We start from the raw sequence: 13,809 nt of genomic DNA on the forward strand, positions 1-13,809 counted from the left end.
CAGTATATGCAGCAATTACTGCATTTAAACATTTTTTTAAAGATCGATTGATTTCGATCCATAATATTATTAAGGGGACTACAAATTCTATCAACTTAAATATGATTTAGAAAACGGTAATAACTATAAATCAGGCATTATTAAAAAAAATATATATATTTTATTAAACTTATAAAACTCATTATTGAATAACTTTCACACAATATACCTATAGAATGTAAGCAAATTCGTTATAGAGAAATAGAATAATTATTAATTATATTATTTAAATTTTAGAACATTGATAAATTTTATGTTCACAGTTTCACACATAAATATCTAATAAAATAAAACATTATCTACCCAATAAAATCTGTTCCAGACATCGCATATGTCATTACTATACATTATAAAAACAAATACATATAAACTTTTATTAAATATTATGTAGATATTTTAAACATATATTTCGTATATTTTGTAATTAAAAATATTTAAATGACACCTATACCGGCTACATTGATGTGGGTGCTATATATAATATATCATTTTATCCAAATTAAATAGGGTATTGCCTATTTGTGCCTAAGATAAATGATAATATAAATAAAATTTTGCAAGATAGTAATTGTATTGAGATAAAAATGTAACTGTAAATTAACTCGCAAATGGCGAATAAAGTGAGCAGTTTTTTTTTCATTTATATATCTGGTTAAAACTTAAAACTTCCCTTTCTCTTTATCAAAAACTTATATTACAATATCTTTTAAATAAATCATTATTATACCTTTAAATATTATCCAATATTATAAATGTGGAATTTCACGATCATAAATGATCTAGTTTACCTACTCTAAACTTTATTTTAAAATGTTAGTGATAATAACTTACGAGTAATCAATTTTGTATTAAATTGTCAATAAGCTTTATTCACAAACAAAAACTGTATTATATTATAAATAAAGAAAGAAAAACTAAAAAATAGAACAAAGAGTTTGATATCTCCTCCTTCCTCCAAGTACAGCTAGTAAGCTAGATCCAATTTTCCACCAGAAACCACTCTCTATGTTTACGACTGAAACTGCTTACCACTCATATAAGTTATGTCAAAAAAATTTAAATTTTCTGTTGAATAATATTGACCTATATGATGGTGCGTTGCTCGGTCTCCACACGAAAAATATGTCACTTATAATATGTGCGTGGTCGTATAATATATAGTACATATAAGTACAGTACACATATTATATATAATCCTATCGCGTACCTACAATTCTTGTGAAGTACTGTGTCGACAAGATTTTCCTCAGTATTACAACCATAATACCCGAACACTGTCGCAATATTTAAATATTTGATTCGATGTATGCTTATAATATGTACAACGCATACGCACCATAATATAAGCGCCTTTATCGCTCTTAAGATACCGTACGAAATAAATCGTGTTGACGTGTCTTGTAAATAGTCATCTCTCGAACTTACGACTGTATAATAACACTAATAACAGCAATGATAATAATGTGACGATCTAATCTAACCTAACCTAACGCCTCGTCGATAACAATCTTCCACCATTTCACTTAATCCAAGCCCGTACGTGTGCGTATAAAACGATGGCTAGTGCCGCACATCGAAAGCGACTGTCAGAACACCGATTTTCGAATTTACTATCCGAATAATCGTACTTAAACATGACATCGAATTTTATAGAGTTCCAAATGTGCGTTGACAACGACATTCGGCTGGCATTCGCGATAAAGAAAATCCGACTTGGTTTTTCCTTAATTTGGTTGTTTTTATTTAAAATTGAATAGTTATTACTTATTACGCAAAGACTGCATTTAATATTTCATTCGGCGTGTTTTTCAAAATTATAAAAAAAATATACACAACTATGATGAAATTAGTTTATTTTTATTAATGTTTTAGGACAAGCTGTATTATAACATAGATTATCGAATACACTGATAACTTAATGTCTTAATATAATATTAAAAGTACTTACTTTGTTTTTGTTCGCTTATAGACATCTTGTTTATAATTAATTTTCATTATTATTAAACTTTTAAGTCATTCATAACTAAATAATTAAAACATTGTTATGTTATGTCTGTACACGAAGAACTACTATTTGGCTTAAACATACTTAATTGCATAAAAAGACTAATGAATAATTTATATTTATTTTTATTAATTTATAGTAATCATAACAAAACATGCATATTGCATATTCATTATGGCACACAAAATTCAGTGATTTATCTACATAAAACAGCGTTGGCGACATCGGTAAATGGTATGGTTAAAGTTAAAAGTGCATAGATAGTTGTTTATAATATGTAATATTTTATCCATTACCATAAAACGATGTATTATACGTGTACCGTGTACGCACGTGATATTTAAACGAGTGCTCGAGCCTGTGCGTAAATAGGAGCTTAACTACTATAGAGATTTTTGAGCAAATTTCCAGCGGTTATTACGGTAATGTGAAACGTTCTGAACATTATTTTAATATCGTGCGATATTCTTTAGCGTATACTGTAATAGCTAGTGACAATAAAGCATATTTTAGTTATATGCGTATTGTACTTGTATTTTTACTAAATAATAAATTATATTTTAGAAGAAATTTGCAAATACGAATTTGACAGTTATAAGGTATAATTTTGAATGTTATCTAACTTAAATTATTATACAGTTGATATCCTTAATGATAGGATAGAATCATTTAACTATGGAGGACCTATTCAAATTCGTATCAGACCTCAACTTCTATCAAATGAGTCATTAAAACATGGTATAATTATGAAGATGTCTGCTTCTGAAATGTTCATTTATACTTACTCGGAATATTGATTTTTATTGTTTATAATTACTTACTTTAATTATTAATATCTATATTTGTATTCAAAGCAATTATATACCATTTTTAATTATTTTGTAAAATGTATAAGAATAAATATTCTAATGAAAATTTCAAGCATTTACTGTGCAATTAAATAATAAATTATTATATTATTTTTATCATTCAGTTGGACAATTAGACTGTTTACATCGCACTGTTCACTGTATTATTTTAAATGAGTTAACTTAAATACCTATATATAAGCAGATGTAATTAAAAATGTTAATACCTATTAATGTGCAAAAAAAATATATTTATTTTGATAAATAGTTACTAACTTTTTATAAATCTGTTTTATTTAAGATTCTGAATGAAGTTGTATCGATTTTACAATAATGTATGGTTTTTTTTTTGTGTCTGTCATCACGTTTTGGAGTAGTAAAAATGCTTCGATTAATCTAGTTGGTACTTGGGGGGGGAGGGGTCAAAAGTAAAAAAGCGTTAGGAAAAACCCTAAAAAAAGTAACAGAAAAACGGGAATTTTTACGCATAACCAATTTTCGATAAAATCGATTTCTATTTATTTTGCTGTAACTCAAAATCGAACCATTGTAAATACTTGAAATTTTCACCAAATATTTATATTAGAGTTATCTATTTACGATTAAATTTTCAAAATATTTTGACTTTTTTTAAGCTATTGACAATCCAAAAAATCTTTAAAATTTAATACAAGGTTTATTATAAGTTGTAAATATTGAAGTAAAAAAAAAAAAAATCAAAAATCATTACTCACAATTTTTGTTTATAAGCATTTAAAGTTCAAATATTTACAAAATATTTCAAAATTGCGAACATTTGCAAGAAATGTTAAGTTGAAAATTCATAACATTTTTGTGATTTATACCTAAGGTTAAAAAACCCAATAAGAGGTTCTCCATAACTTTTTCTTCAAATAACTGTAAAAAAAATTCAAGCATCAATATAGAAAAAAATTTATGATCGTATGAAATTTAATTTTTACAGAATCGCGTAAAATAACGATATATTACAATTTAAATATAGGTAATAATATAAAATATCCTACTAATTATTCTAGACTGACAAATCATATCCGTTCAGAATCGTTTTTCGTATTCAATGATTATCATTGAATGATACCTGTCGGCTGTTATTGCATTCAAATTCAACACATCCATTATAATGACCTACTCTCCATCTCTATACTATACAGCAGAGCGGTACCCACTTGCTTACCCTTTTTATGGCATTGCATTTATATAAATATATCACCATCTAACATGTTATAAGCATATTTTTATTTCAAATTAATAATTATTATTTTAAGTATAGGATATTTATGAAACAATTTTCATACGATATAAAAATAATAAATTCTCAATTATGTGTAGGCCAAACCTTTAAATCTTTAAAAAAAATACTTCAATATTCCCAAAATATTATACTTGAGAAAATTAAGGCTTAATAAGCTGTATAATATATTAGTATTCATTAAAATCACACTTTTATAGGTCTTAAAGTATTATGCATATTGCCATATTGATATACAAAGTTAATGACTTAATGCGTACAAAAAAGAAAAATGATTTTATTTATGTATTTTATTTTATTACGTCTATAATAGGTACACAAAATAATATTTCGTCTTTAGAATTATAATATTTTGAGTAACAACTTGTATATTACTTATTTTAAATTAAAATTAAAATTAATTAATATATTATTATATTAATTAAATATTATTATAATGTTACTGTCCTCTTTATTAATTTGTAAAGTATAGCACCAGTGACACAAACATTTAATCTTTCTTACAAAAAAAAAAAAAATTTCAATTTACAACTACAATTTTTCGCAATACTTATATAAAAATGCATTACGTCTCATTGAATAATTGAGTCTATGAACAATAATTGATAATAAACCTAATTTGATAGACATAAATTAGGGACCTCAACAATTCATTGTTGAAAATAAATTATATACATTTAGATATTAAATAGTTATTATATTTTATTAACTTAAACTAGTATACCTAAATATTCAAAAAGGTACATTTAAAGATAGTAAAAACCGCGGTGTATTATAATATTATAGCATGATATGCAGAAGGAGTAATAATTTTTTCGCTTGATGCAGTGATATAGAATTTAGATGTACACATGTAACAAGGTTCCGCCCACGGATTAGGTACCGTATCAACGATACAAAAAAAAATGGTCGTAACCGTAATTTCCCTAAACAAAAGTATAACATTAAGTATTATACCGCAGCCGCATATTTGTATATATAAAACGTATAGCTGTCTGATTAAGTATTCATAAATCCGTACTCTCGAACACGGCTTATCGTATAATATATTATGAGAGCAAATTGAACTGTATAGGTAATCGGTAGGTATAAGGTACTTTACGAATATATTAGCTATATAATTATTTTTATACACTGCCGAAGTCGGCACACGCTTGCTCGCGTACTGTATACAATGAGCTGACGGTGGTAATTATACATTATTTACAATATATTATGCAATTTTCAAAATGTCTGTCCGGTCGAGTATACTGTTCATTTTCTCGAGCTCGTCGTGACGGATGTTCGTACACGCATTTTCGTACCCCGAGCCGAAATAAATAGAGCTCACATCCTGACGAAATCGCCTACGTATACCTACACATTTCTTTTTTATCCTATCCCGCGCTCCACGGTTACCACGTTTCTTGCATTTAAATGCACAAGTAACGCCGTCAAAACAATGGCACGTATTACATTATTATGAATAATATTTTTATTTTTTTAATGGCCGTTAACAATGGCTTAAAACGTTCAACCGTATGTGTTTGTGCGTGTGTGTGTGTGTGTGATGTGTTCTTAACTCGTTCATTATGTATATAGCCTCCCATGATTTTCGTACGCAATTATATTATTACTGCATTTATTATTTATATAATGTGTGTGTTATTAGTTTATTACACATGGGTAATATTACGATCGTGATCGTTATTATTTGTGTTTATAGGTACCGTTCGGTTATGCAGCGGCCAGCAGACATACATATTATTATATAGGTATACATCATATTATGTGCATGACTGCATGAGTGTATGACGGACGTACCTACTTGTAAATTAGAACGATAATATATAATAGCACTGACTGCCTGGCTTACCGAATAAACAATCGCCTTCTTTTTCACCAACGCCCACGACCCGTGCTAAATAAATTGTTATAGGCTCACATACCTACTATAATATGTGTATGTCCATTGTTCTGTGGAGGAAGAACGAATACGCGGCGCCGCGTGTGTTAAACGGTGAGCGTTTAAACTCGGCCATAGTGGTGTACAGGTGAAGAAATCCATACAGGAATACAGTATAATATAATATTATCAACGCAATAAATTACGGCACACAGGTACCGTATTATTATGATAATTTAGGTACCTTTATGGAGTATAGCTGATGGACGAGACGCACTCGAAAAGCCCATAATTATATATTATTATTTAAATACCAATATTTTGCTTAGACATTGTCTTATACAATATTTATTACATAATACAGATATTTATAGTAGAGAAAAATAGAAAAAAAACAGGAAGGATGAATTTTGTTAGATAAGTATTGTTTACTTATTGTTCAGTGAATGATCCTGATTAACATACCTACTACAAGGTTATAATTTTTTTGAAATTGTCTTCATATTTAATGAGTACCCCTGTATTGTACAATTATCAGCTGGACTGTTTATAGAGTAAGTTTGAAACAAACCAAAGGGGTTTCCACCAAGTACCCTCTCTTGATGATTGAATACATGTAAAACATTAGGTTAATAAAAATTTATTTTTTTAATATTTTATTTATACTTAGTAGTTAATAACGAATATTATCTTAATAATATGGTTATTAGGCGTAAATCACTATAGATCAAGAATGAAGATAAAAATAAGCTTAGCATAAATAGTTGAAAGATGAACAGAAAAATTACTTTTTCTAGTTCAAACAAATAATTCTATAGAAAAAGTTAAATGCAATCAACTGAAATAATGATCTAAAACAGAAGCATTTATATTAGGTAGATTTAATATTATGCCACAAATTTGATAAAATTTAAACTGTTAAATTAACACTAAACTGACACTAGGGCTCAATATTCTGTGAAATTTACATTTTTTTTCTATTTTTCTCTAATGCTATAACCTAAAGTCTAGATACAAATTAAATTAATTACCAACTGAATCAATTAATACTTTTATTATTTTACATATAAATTTAAATATTTTACCTATTTTCTTGTTTTATGATTATAGATGGATTTTTTTTTTATCTGAATAATCTTATTACATACATATTATATTTCAGTACATTTTTGTATATTTTTGAAATCATTATAAAAAAATTGACCTATATATACAAGCTACATATATTTTTTTTAATTGACATTTGACACAATACAAATTAAACCACCATATGATAAAATAAATTGATTTATTTTATAACAAACTATCAAATGAAATTGAAAAATCAACTAATTAATCTAATAAATATTAATTCAAAAAACAAAAGGATAAAGGACTGGATGACCAATATATATTAATTTCCACATGTCGCAAAAATGAGCTATCAAAAAAAATTAAAAAATATCGGAATAACACAAATCTACGAAATTATTACATTAAGTATAGAAATAAATTAACATTACTTATAAGAGAAACAAAAATAAGTTTCTATAAATAAAATTTTCTTTAACAATCTTCGACCCAAAATTGATGTGGAAACTTATTAATAAACTCACTGGTTCTAAGAAAAGTAGTTAAAATGAGAATTTCAATAATACCTTATGTATTAATAGTAAAAAAATTAACTCTCAAACAGAACCTTTAAAAACAGCAAATTTACTAAAAAAAAATTTTGTGGGTGTTGGTGAAGAAGAATACACTAAGAAATTCAAAAATTGTATCATTGATTTAATAAAAAAAAGTCTGTAATTCATCTTTTAATGGAAGTTTTACTAAACATATAGAAAAATCAGAAATATTATCAATTATACATAGGCTAAAAATGAAACTTCTGCAGGTTTTGATAAAATCTCAATCAAGATGATAAAACAAATATCAATAAATATTATTGATCCTATTACTTATATTTTTAACTTATGTTTAAAACAAGGTATTTTTCCAGAAAAATTTAAATTAGCTATTGTAAAACCACTGTATAAATCTAGAGAAAAAGAGAATATATTAAATTATAAGCCAATCTCATTACTCTATAATTTTTCAAAAATATTAGAAAAAATAGTAAAAAATCAGCTTATAAGAAACAAACAATTTGATAGTAAAAAATCAATTTAGTTTCAGACCCAGTAAAAATACTACAGGTGCACTTTATGAGGTTACTAAATTTATATACAATAATCTAGTTAGCAATTAAAAAGTTTTAGCTATTTTTTTTGATTTAGCAAAAGCCTTTAATACAGTAGGCCACAAAATACTTATTAACATTCTACCAGGGTTAGGAATAAATAATCAAGCCTGGAGTGATTTAAAAGTTATTTAAAAAATAGAAAACAGACGGTTTTTATTAACACTATTTTTATTGATAGATATTAAATTAATTATTGGGTCCCACAAGGCAGGTTTTAGGTCCAGTTTTATTCATTCTTTACATAAATGAAATATGTAATTTTAAAATAGACGGTACAGTTGTTTCATATGCAGATAATATGTGTCTACTCTTCTCAAGTGATACATAGGACAATGTTAAATGTATTACAACTGTTGAAATGAACAAAGTATTTAAGAGATTATCTGAACAAAAACTGATCTTAAATATAAAAAAGAGTGTATTTGTTGCATTCTCCATAACTTATGTTTATATACCAATAGATGATATTGATATACACTCTTGTGGTACAAATAATACTTTGTCAGTCTCATGTAATTGTTAAAAAATAATCAGAGTAACAAGAGTAAAATATTTAGGTTTAATTTTCGACTGAAACTTACGCTGGAAAATACATGTTTCAAATATGGTTATGCGCCTAAGATCTGTTATTTTCAAAATGTATAACCTAAACCAGTGGTCTTCAACCTTTTTGGACTTGCGACCCATTTTTTTAGGCCTACATTTTTTGCAACCCACGAACCTTTGTAAAAAAACTAAAATTACTTAATGCTTTGCAGTAGTACTATTTAAAACTGAATAAATAAAATGTACATTTACAACGTGTAGTGTGCAAGTAGGTCTTTTCATTTATTAATTTTCTAAGTTTAATAATTAAAAAAAATTTTTTTTACCTTATATAATTTTTATTTTAAAAAGAGACTTATTGCAACCCAATTTTAAAGCTTGTACGACCCAAAAATGAGTTGCGACTCACTTATTTGAGGCACACTGAACTAAACAATATACTATCCCAAGAAACCATATGCACCATAACGTATAATGTGTTATATAATTCAATTTTCAATTTTCCAATATGGACTAATAGTTTGAGGAGGTTGTTCTGAAAATGTATTAAGGTCTCTCATAAGTCATAACACAACAGAATTTAGCTATGTTTGCGTAAAAATGTTTTAATAGGTTTTTCTGTTTTAAACTACATAGAGTTAGGTGTATTACCGGTCAGGTTGCTGTGTAAACAATTTTCCATATTATATTCTTCTAAAATTATTAGTCTTACAAAAAATTAATGAATATGAAATAAGGGCTTATGATATTAAAGCTGAGTATACAAAAAAAAGTTTTGGAAAACATTTTTTAGACTATCTAGGTCTAATTAATTTTAATGCATTGCCATTATATCAAGAACATCTTTTTTAATATAAACAAAAAATCTGGTTATTAAATAAATAAAAAATTAATTATAACATGGTTGTTAAGCAAACTTTAATTTGTAAGTTATTTTGTATTTTATTTTTATCTTATGTAGTATTAAATCTAATACAATGTTTAAAAAAAAAAATGTAATAATTTGTAAATACCTTTATAAAATAACTAAATTATCCCACCACAAGCTATGCTTAAGGGGATAATTTAATTTTAATATGTTACTATTTATTACTTGTTTTAAATGTAATGTATTGATTTCATTTAATAAAAAAAAATATCTATATAAATATAAATATGTATAGTACCTTGAGTCTTCAACAGTCTAGGAGCAAGTTTCATAAGCTACCTATCCACCAACTCAATTTACTAAGATCAGTGCAATATTTTTAGTTTTTCTAAAGTTACATTTTTCATGTACTTTTACAATTAGTTATAATAAACTTATTTTAACTTATGACTAATTTTATATTATAATTAAACAACTTAAAAAAAAAAAAATGAATGATATTGATTAATTAATATTTAATGTTATAATTAAAGACCGGAATTTTGCAAATAATGCATGTTCATATTTTTATAAGTAATTACATGCAGTAAATGGATTTACATCAAACATACCTAAATAAATAATATTACAAATTTTTATTTTCCATATTTTCCATAAAAACGCATGTATTTGCATATTATGTATAAATTTAAATGTTTTAATTTAGTTTAATAGTTTTATATACAATTATTATCTATAAATTAGGTCTACAACACAACATTTTTAAATATTTTTAAAAATATAACATTAGTACATTACGTTTCTGTAGATCATTATTACTTATTAGTTAGTAGGTAGGTAGGTACCTAATTCATTGCATATTGATTTTCATATCAAATATATTTATCTTATCTATTTTGCTTAACATTATTGTCATTTGTCAATACTACAAAACTAGGACTGACAGACTGACGACTGTAGTTCGAAGTGTACATACCATACGGTAATAGTCAACATATTATAAAAATGTGTTCATATTATATAACATTGTTTGTGTTAGCTACTTTATAATACTTAAGTATTAAATGGATTGACATATTGTTACTTATTGTTTTTCCAAAAACAAATAAATTGTCTATTTTTTATCATATAATATATAAAATTGGAGTTTTTTTTTTCAATCATTAATGTTTAGTTTTATAATTTTACAGTTTTACAATAAATAAATACCTAGCTGTAATAATCAAAAATTATTTTGCATATTTTAAAATTTTAAATGTATATAAATCCAGTCTTTAGTTATAATTTAAAACAGGTAGGCGAATGGGCACCCGTAATACTATGCTGTAACACATAAGATTTAGATTCATTTTCATATTGACTCAGCATACCACCCAGTACCGCAACTACTGAGCGTGAAAGTTGTGCAATGCACATAGGCCTCCAGCTTTAAGGGGCCTCTAAAACCAAAATATAAAATTGAAAATTAATTGTCTGTTTCAATATTTTTTTTTTGCTTTTTTTGTACTACAAATATTTATTGATATTATGTTTTTCATTTTAGATTAAATTAATCATAGGCATAATTATTAAATAGAGGATCAATATTAGGCAAGAGCCAAGTCCTAAAATAATAGTATTAAGCATTTTATAATGTCTATAAATAAATCGGTTTTATACAGGTATCAATAGTAGCTTTGACTAGATTATTTAGTTGATAAATTGAATTTAAAATTGCTTGTACCCTACTGACCGCGGACATTTTAATAAAGATACATTAGATTCTCTTAAACGGAGCATTTTATTAATTGGGCCACGGCCCTTAACCTTCAATTGAATTTGAAAAGGACGATAAAAAAAGATCTTTTTTATTGAGCTATTACAATATGATTACTAAAACTGGTTCAAAAATTCCACATTCTTTGCTATATTATTCTGTAATTTTTAAAAAAGCTTATTATAAGTCATGTTGGTTATTTGCAAACAGAAATAATTCAAACTATAGGTCTGAATGGATTTCTGGTAAAGATGATTGGAAACATTTATCATATTTAATAACTCGTCATGAAAAATCCTTACAACATATTGAAGCTACAACAGTTAGAGGAACTTGGTTAAACAATTCTACAATTGATAAAAGTATAGAACATATATCTAAAGAAGTAGAATATTAACGAAATATTCTACACCGCATCATTAAAGTTATTTTAACCCTCACATCAGAAAACACTGCTTTATGAGGGAATGCAGGTAAGAAAGGTGATAAGTCTGTACAACTTGAAGGTGATTTTATCAAACAATTCATCTATTAGCTGATTTTGACCAGTTACTTTATGAACTTTTAAATGATCCTACCAAACATATCAAATATTTATGTTGGAAGGTTCAAAATTAATTCATTGCAATTTTATCTGAAAACATGTCATATAATATGTGAATAAATAATGAGTTATTCTTCTCAGTCATATTAGACCCAACCCAAGACATAACAAAAATCGACTAAGTCGGTGTCATTATACAGTATGTGATTGTTTACTATGAAACACATACAATTATTATTAAAGAATAATTTTTAGAAAATATTTATGCTTTAGAACAACACAGAGTAACAGATTACGCACAGTTGATACAAGACAATTTACACAATCATAATATAAAAATTTTAAATTGTAGAGGACAAGGATATGATTGAACACCGGTTATGAGTAGAAAATACTTTGGAGTCCAAAAGAGAATAAATGATATTGTTCCAACTGCATTATTTGTCCATTGTTGTGCTCATAACTGAAACATAGTGATATCTGATGCTTCAAAAATTTCACCAAGCATATCAAGATTTTTTGAAACTGTACAGAATTTATTTTATTTCTTTAGCTCAAGTAAATCCCAATATTCATCATTGGCATTAGGATATAACACTAAATCAAAAATTAGGAGAAAAGTATTTAAAAAAGTGTGCCCTACCCAATGGGAATCTAAACATACTGCAGTATTTGCATAAAAAAACGGTTTATGAATGTAAACTAATTATGATTCATTATTATATTTTGCTAAAATTACTAAATTAAAATTTAATTGAAATGTTTTTATTTTATATTATTAGTTATTTATATTCTGTTTAATTATGAATTATAAATATTATATAATTAAGTCTACAAAATATCATGAGCGTGTTTAATCTAGACATAACATTATTAAAATGATTTTGGTATAAAGTTTCAAATTAGTAATATAACAATGTAGGGTAAACTTCTTGTCTAATTAGTATAATGTACGTATAATATCATAAATGATTCCATACAAGTAAAAATATCAAAAAAGTACTGATTAATTGCTGTAGTCGTACAAAAGAAACAAGTAAAAAATAATAGTATTAATTTGGGGCCCCCAAATAAATTTTGCACACGGCCTCAGAGTTAATAGTTGCGTAACTGATACCACCCATAGTAAATACACCGTACACGCTATCCATTTTTGGGCCAGGAGCATTCGTTCATAGTCTTCTTATAGCAAACTGCCTTTGACCTACAATCTAAATACCTTAAGGTACATATTAGTTTTATATTTTACTTAGTTTTACTTAACATATTTGTTAATTTTAAAGTACATACAAATTTAATCCATTTTAGGTGCATAAGCATCCAAACCATAGTTATATAGTTCATCCCATGTTTCAGTAGGTACCTACTCGAGAATAACAACGAAGTCTGCCGCGGCTTAACGCTAGTGCTCGGTAGTCTGTGTTTGCATCTCCACATAGAAAACCGTACTGCAATTCATCGACGATTCACAGTGTGTGATTGAAAATAATATGTTATAACTTATATTGTGATGAAGTGTCTTTTATTTAATACGAGAAATGAGAATCGAGTAAAATTTCAAATAATAATAATAATAAAGGTAAATGATAATCGTCGACGGTCCGTCCGTTATCATTTATTCCGTGTGCGCTCGCCGGATATCGGATAAATAAATGACAATAATGTAAATGTCAAGGAAAGCGGAAAGCTCATAAGGCGGTTCTTACAACGTCTTTGAGTACTACGCCGTAGTGTACAATTATTGGGTCAATGTACGCACGGACGAGCTCACGGCACACGCGCCGCACGCGCACAGCGGATCTTTTGTGAGTATTTCACTTTCCG

The 13,809-nt window shown here is 26.7% G+C and overlaps 1 long non-coding RNA gene across 1 annotated transcript; it reads right to left on the bottom strand.

Annotated features, from left to right (window-relative positions):
• Positions 1-9,396: 9,396 nt before the first annotated feature.
• Positions 9,397-13,741, bottom strand: LOC132924018 (uncharacterized). Its single transcript, XR_009661285.1, has 2 exons — positions 13,353-13,741; positions 9,397-11,124 (listed from the first exon to the last, which is right to left on the bottom strand). It is a non-coding gene; the product is annotated as an uncharacterized LOC132924018 (long non-coding RNA).
• Positions 13,742-13,809: the final 68 nt, after the last annotated feature.

The sequence above is a fragment of the Rhopalosiphum padi genome, chromosome 3, assembly GCF_020882245.1.
Source record: "Rhopalosiphum padi isolate XX-2018 chromosome 3, ASM2088224v1, whole genome shotgun sequence".
NCBI classification, from domain to species: domain Eukaryota; kingdom Metazoa; phylum Arthropoda; class Insecta; order Hemiptera; family Aphididae; genus Rhopalosiphum; species Rhopalosiphum padi.